The sequence below is a fragment of the Barbatula barbatula genome (assembly GCF_947034865.1).
Source record: "Barbatula barbatula genome assembly, chromosome: 4".
NCBI classification, from domain to species: Eukaryota; Metazoa; Chordata; class Actinopteri; order Cypriniformes; family Nemacheilidae; genus Barbatula; species Barbatula barbatula.
This window is the reverse complement of record NC_136768.1, coordinates 24977819-24984659: the sequence shown is the minus strand read 5'-3', so window position 1 is coordinate 24984659 and position 6841 is coordinate 24977819. Positions and strand designations below refer to the sequence as shown.

Below are 6841 nucleotides of genomic sequence, written 5' to 3'. Positions count from 1 at the left end.
CGACCAGTCTCGGGGATGGCAAACTAACATGTCCACAATCGACAATACAACCCCACACCCAGAAAAATGAGTCAGACGGTCAGCATTGGCTCATACAGACCCAGGCATGCTCAAACACACATGCACATAGATTACATTTTCTCATATCAAGTCATTTGGACAATTCAGTAGCGAGACTCACGTTATCAGGATAAATTAGTCAAATCCATTTCAGAAATTGCCCTAACACACATCCTCAATGAATGATAGGCCTTTAGACCCAGAATTTTGACTTAGGTGATCAGTAATGGTCTATGCAGACTATGCATGCTTACAAAGACATTGAATTAATATTTCACCTTTTGGACTTTTATGAAGGTATGCCTCTTCTGATGAGCATGCTTGTTTTGAGTCATAATATGTATAATACTACTTAATTGCAAATCAGTTGGATTATTTATTAACGAGTAGCAACCTTTAACGTACATTTTTCACGTTAATATAATAAAGGACCCTGTAATGGTCACACAACAAAAAAACTCAACATGTTTTTGATCATTGTTGACCTAGAGAGTCCAGAGAGTACTATAGGAATCAGCTATCAGGAGTACTTCCTTGAATTTAGCATTTTCCAGCATAATTTGGTATTTAAATCTCTCTGTAGCGTCAGGGGAAGGATATTGTCAACAGATGTTCGAAGCCCTGCAAACTCTTGCGGATCATCACTGGTGAAATTTGGGATTAAAGGCTAAATTTAAATTTAAAAAAGGCTAAAAAAAGGCTAAAGGGATTAAATTTGTCATGGCTGTGTTGTCCTATATTACCAATGTTGTAATCTCTTAGTGGCGGCAATGGAGGTTTACCCATGTTATGTGAGTTTGCCCATGACTCTGACTCCTTATCACCATGGCTGTTTATACCTTGCTTTGGAGGAGGAAGATGAGCCTTTCAGTTCTAAGAAGCAAACACTTTCCTATATCTCCTCCATAACCTCTGTAAAACCAGACTATGTCAGTGTCTCATTCAAAGTCACTGGAGGGGGTGGCCAGTATTCAACGTCACGTAATGGTTGGTTAACAGACTAAGGTGCTATACTGAAAGTGGCTTAATGCCTCATATTGGCACTTAATGTAGGGACAAGTGTTTGTTCTGGAGCAGGGTTTGTGGGATAGGCTCTGCCACCGTCTTTTGTATTCTGTTTATCCAATATGGTGTGATGTAACCGCTTGTTATCCTCCTGCATTTACATAAGAACCCCCATTGTGGAGTTAACCATGAAACTACAGGGGTGCTCTTGTAACAGGGGACAGGTTGTGATGTTTAATTCATTCCACTCATAACTTCTTAGCTCCAGTTGTGTGGACTGTAGGGCTGGAAGAGACGTAATTCCTAGTCCAGACAGGAGGAATCTGCTGTCGTCGTGGACGAAGATCATGTAGAGTCTTTGCTAAATGGAGTGTAAGCTATCCTTTTGATGCAGAAATTAGCTATTTGCCTCGAAGGACCAATGTGTAATAGAGTTTGTTGCTAGTGTAAAGATGTGATCACTGTGAAGCATGTTAGAATGCAAACGTCTCCATTCTTCTAATATAGCCTTTAATCCAACTTTTTTGTATTTTAATTTACATTTACAGAGCAATTCACTGGCTTCTGTTAATATAACCTGTAAGGTTTGAATTGTGGGTGTCATTTTATTCAATATTTCTAAACAAAAGACAAAAAGGCCTAAGTAACACAATTAAAGAAATATATACTCAAATAGGCAACATATGAATTAATAAAATAAACCAATTATTGTGGTATGACATGTTGTGTATTCATAGATATTCTGGTATTTATTATTGTCATAAAATATGGCATGTTTGTTTATTGTTATCAAGTGTGTGATTGTTTCTTCATCAAAGCCACTTAAATGAAGATATGGTGAGTGTGTAGACCTTTGGATTACAATGAGTTCAGTGTCATGTTCAAGATACCAGTTTGAGATCATTAGAGTTTTCTGACATATTGTATTATCCTTTAGGAATCAAATGATGGGTATTGTAACATATTATGTGAATTATACATATATGAGGTTATGAGGACATCTAGTGGTCATCTAATATACTGAGATCCATAGTCACGTAGGCATGTTTGGGGACGACAGGGGTCATAATAAAGATACATAAGGCGTGCTGGAGTTCGTCGGTCTGTATAAAGAACAGAACAGGTATATAAATAGTCATTAAGAAATACAAATGGTCAGAAATAATCCTCAGGTACGCAGATGACAGTTAAAAAATCTAAAAGTGACTCACAACTTAATGTTTTTTTAAGCAGGGATTGTTTTTGCAGTAACTCCACAGTTTCCACAAATGTATCCTTTTATCTATATGGTAATCCTATTTCAATAAAAATATAGATGAATATATCCTATTATGGTAATCCTATTTCAATAAAGAAACAATTTTTCATTATAGTAGCTAGTTAATTTTTGTACGTAAAGTATGATAATACAAATGGTAATACGTTTTTTCCACTAGGTGTCGCAAATGTTGTTGAAAGCCTACATCCGTTTTTGTTGGGAAGAGAAGGAATCCATTTTGGATGTTTGCAAGTGGTAAGTCACGCGATGCCAATGCTCCGGTGTAAAATGTTAAAACATGTTCATTAGAGAAAATAATACATCGCTTTATTTTGACAGTATGTTTGTTTAGAAATAGTGTTACCGTTCGTGTTTGTTAGATGCTCAGTTGGTAATGTTTGACTGTATTACGCGTTTTGTCCTTATTTTTTTATGATATCATATTAACGTTTTAAGGATAATTCCGTCATGTGTTCATTATTTTTTATATTCAGGTCGAATTGTGATTTATATTTATAGATATATTATGACATCGTGTACTCATGTAACGCTGGTTAGAAGTTTAATGTTGTATAAGACGGATATGCAGCCTCGAATAATGTAAAAAGATTTGTAGTGGAGTGTAATTGTATACAAGTTCGCTTATTTGCAATGTCTAAATCGACACAGATCACAGTTTAAAACTTTATGTCTGTTTTGATGCGACGCATGGCAGGTTAGCAGTTATGGACCGTCTACAAACTACTTCATACGGAAAAAACGAAGAATGGTTCCCATTATTTTTATTTCTTAAAAAATATAAAAATAATGAAATTGTGCATCTACATTTTAAGGTGTATATGCTCGCTGGAGCAGTATTAAAAATAAATACTATAAAAATAAGGCAAAGTCGTAGTATATTACTGTATTTTCCTTTTAACTTTGCCGGACAGGGATTTTATTTTTCCCCATTCCCTCGTTGACCATGTGTACAATGGTACTGATATTATTGATCTAGTTATATGAGAGCAAAACAAAGGTAAACGGCTTATTATGCTTTAAGGTAGTACATAATTACAATAAAAGTGATTTATTATATACATTTATGTCAGCTGTGGTGACACTGTGGTGGGTGTTGTGACACACATTTACACGTGTATGTGTGTTTGCTTTATAGATGTATCGTAAAGTGACATACATGATTAATGTTCAAATAAACTAAACTGACATTTCTTTAAAAGTCAGCACTTTATAATAAGCTAAAGTGTAATGTTATATGTTGGTTATTAAATGTTTTTCACTTTTATGTTGCAGAAGACGGTGAAGGTGAATCTGAGGTAAAAATGTAAATTTTGTCTTTTGTTTATAAATATTTTTAAAATGTAACTAGAAGTTAAGTCTTATTATGTTACAAAGTGTTTAGTCAATGGTTATTTTTATTTTGTGTTTCACTAAATGTCTTTTATGTGAATATTGTTTTGAGCTGATACTTTAGATTTGAAGTTGCGCAGTAGTATTCAGTTAGTAGTATCATCAAATCATTTCATTGCTCAGGGAAAGTGACCAAATGTGCTTGTTCCAAGGGACATGATCAGTACAGGATTTCGACTGTGTCCATATCTGGGTATGCAGAAATGCAAAATATGTTTTTGGTGACTTATGTGAATCTATGTGTATCGAGTATCATCTGCATAATGATCTTGTGTAATGTACTACTTAATATCATTCAATATCTTTTTTTAGGTAATGATTAGGGCACCATTATTGTTTCAAAAGAGTATCACTAGTATAAAAAAAATCCCAAACAGTACCCAACCCTATGCAAAAAACGCATAAGTTGGCACATGATGTAGCAAGTACATTTTGCATGCATACTCAGAAACATAGGTGATATCCTGGGCAGGTGGTGTTCTTGCGACAGGCCCATCTGGTCATCTTATACTTAAAACTACACAAAATGGAAACAAATACTGTCATTAATAATATTAGACCTTGTTGTAATATGAAAAAAATTGAAACTAGGTTTTTTGATATTGTATTGCATTTGTAACTAATCTTTAATATTATTTATTTTTGTGTGCAGAATGCCCCGTACTAAGAAGAGCCTGCGTTCGCAGGTAGCCAAGAAAAGGATGGTGGACCGGATGGCTCCTTATCCTGCAGAGGGTGTGCCTGCTGTTAATAAAGTGGCACAATCAACTGAATGTTTCGGACATCATGACAGCTCTGCACAAATACCTTTCCAAATACCTTCCAAAATACCTTTCCAAATACCTTCCAAAATACCTTTCCAAATACCTTCCAAAATACCTTCCAAAATACCTTCCAAAATACCTTTCCAAATACCTTCCAATATACCTTCCAATATGCCTAATCATGAAACCAGTCTTGAACCAAAGTGTCAATCAAACTATGAGCAAAAATCTAAAATAACCATGAATGCTGTTTTTGACTTGTTTCCTCAGACATCCTTCATCACTGGCTCTTTCCATCAAGGAGATCCTCGTTATGTCCAGAATTATGGGAAGCAATGTGCTGTTAACAGTTTAACTGCAATTGTGATGTGTAAATTGAAAAATGTTTTTCAGTGGAGCACCAGTGATATTAATTCTGTGTTATTGCATGGTGATCAATTCTATTCAGACCTGGAAGCTGCTGGAAAGATCAGTGACCGCATCAATGGCTACATGTACGTCGAGGAACTGCCTGACACACACACACTGAATGATTGTACTTTTGCAATAAACTATGGGACAACATTAAGTGGTTTGTTTGGTGTGACTAGATATCAGAAATCTATGCGTAATGTTTACATGTCTCTAGATAAAGCTCTGACTCGAGCATTTCAGAATTTTGATGCATGTTTGGTGAATGTCCAGAGAAGCATTTGTGCAGCAGTCAAACAAGGCTCCTGGTATGCAGTCATCGATCCACATTCACGAAATGTTGACGGAACATTAGCATGTGAGGGTAAGAGTGTAGTGGTTTTCCACCGTGACATGAGATCTTTGTGCACGCATTTTAAGAAGCTCGGAGCATCACTGGAAGCTGACGGTACTCCCTTTGAAGTAACTGGGGTGAATGCAAACATGAGTGACGTGCCTTCTGTCTCTGTGTACAGTCCAGTAGTCGCGACAGATGCTGAAGCTGAACAAGCGGTAAACTCTGAAATAGAAATTGATGTAAATCTCAATCAGTGTGTTATTGATGTCACAAGCACAGATACAGAATCTATTAATGAAACGTGTGTTCAACACACACCTGAAGTCATTTGTGTGGAGTCAACAAATGAATATACAAGTGATGTTGAATTTATTTCAGAAATTGTCAATGACACTTTTCAGTTTAGTCCGTTAACAGTACAGCAACAAAAAAGCATTTGTTTAAAGTTGAACATTGTAAACATTGTCAGAGAACAGAACAATGCAAGTGTGGCTGCTGAAATGGCTGAGCCTTGTGTAACTAAAAGTATTGTAGGAGATGGCAATTGTTTTTTCCGAGCACTAACCTATGCTGTATCTCAGGATGAGACAGAACATCGTAGAATGAGACGAGCTGTTGTTACACACATACTGCAGAATGAATCAAACTACACACAGTATCTCAGAGAAGGACACAGCTCTGTAAGAGACTATATTTCCACATCAAGGATGAAATATCTCGGTGTTTGGGCAACAGAACTTGAGATTCAGGCTACTAGTGATTTAATTGGTGTTGACATATTTACATACAGTGATGATAAATGGCTTAAATATTCATCTTCAAATGTCTCATCAAATAGACGTGGTTGTCAAAGTAATGGGATTTACCTGAAACATGTCAACAGCTGTCATTATGAAGTTGTTCTGTGTGTGAAAACCACTGATAGTAACTGTGCCTCCTTTTGTAAATCACTATCTGAAGATGATTCATTAAAACGAACATCATACTCACGTAAGCAGTACAGGGAGAAACTTCAATACACCACCAATAATGACTTACAACAGAAGAAAAACATCAATGTTAACAAAAGGTATCATGAGGATGAAATTTACAAAGATAAACTGATGAAATTCAGCACTGAGAAATACAAGACAAATGAACAGCATCAAGAAAAGATCAAACAATATAGTAAAGATAGATATAAATTTGATGATTTGCATCGTGAGATTGTGAAAAAGTTTAGTACAGAGAAGTATGCGAATGATGAAATACACAAACAGGCCGTGAAAGAATTTAGCCACAGAAAATATCATGAGAATGAAATACACAAACAGGCCAAAAAAGAATTTAGTCACCGAAAATACCACGAGAATGAAATACACAAACAGGCCAAAAAAGAATTTAGCCACAGAAAATACCACGAGAATGAAATACACAAACAGGCCAAAAAAGAATTTAGCCACCGAAAATACCACGACAATGAAATACACAAACAGGCCAAAAAAGAATTCAGCCACAGAAAATACCATGAGAATGAAATACATAGAAACAGTGTTATAGATTATAATATACAGAAATACAGAAATGATGATGGCTTTGCTAGTAGGATTAAAATAA

The 6841-nt window shown here is 35.6% G+C and overlaps 1 long non-coding RNA gene across 1 annotated transcript; it reads left to right on the top strand.

Moving 5' to 3' along the window:
* Positions 1-2545: 2545 nt before the first annotated feature.
* LOC306892840 lies at positions 2546-5063 on the top strand. The gene is made up of 3 exons (XR_013786504.1): positions 2546-2578; positions 3617-3639; positions 4386-5063. It is a non-coding gene; the product is annotated as an uncharacterized lncRNA (long non-coding RNA).
* The last annotated feature ends 1778 nt before the right edge of the window (positions 5064-6841 follow it).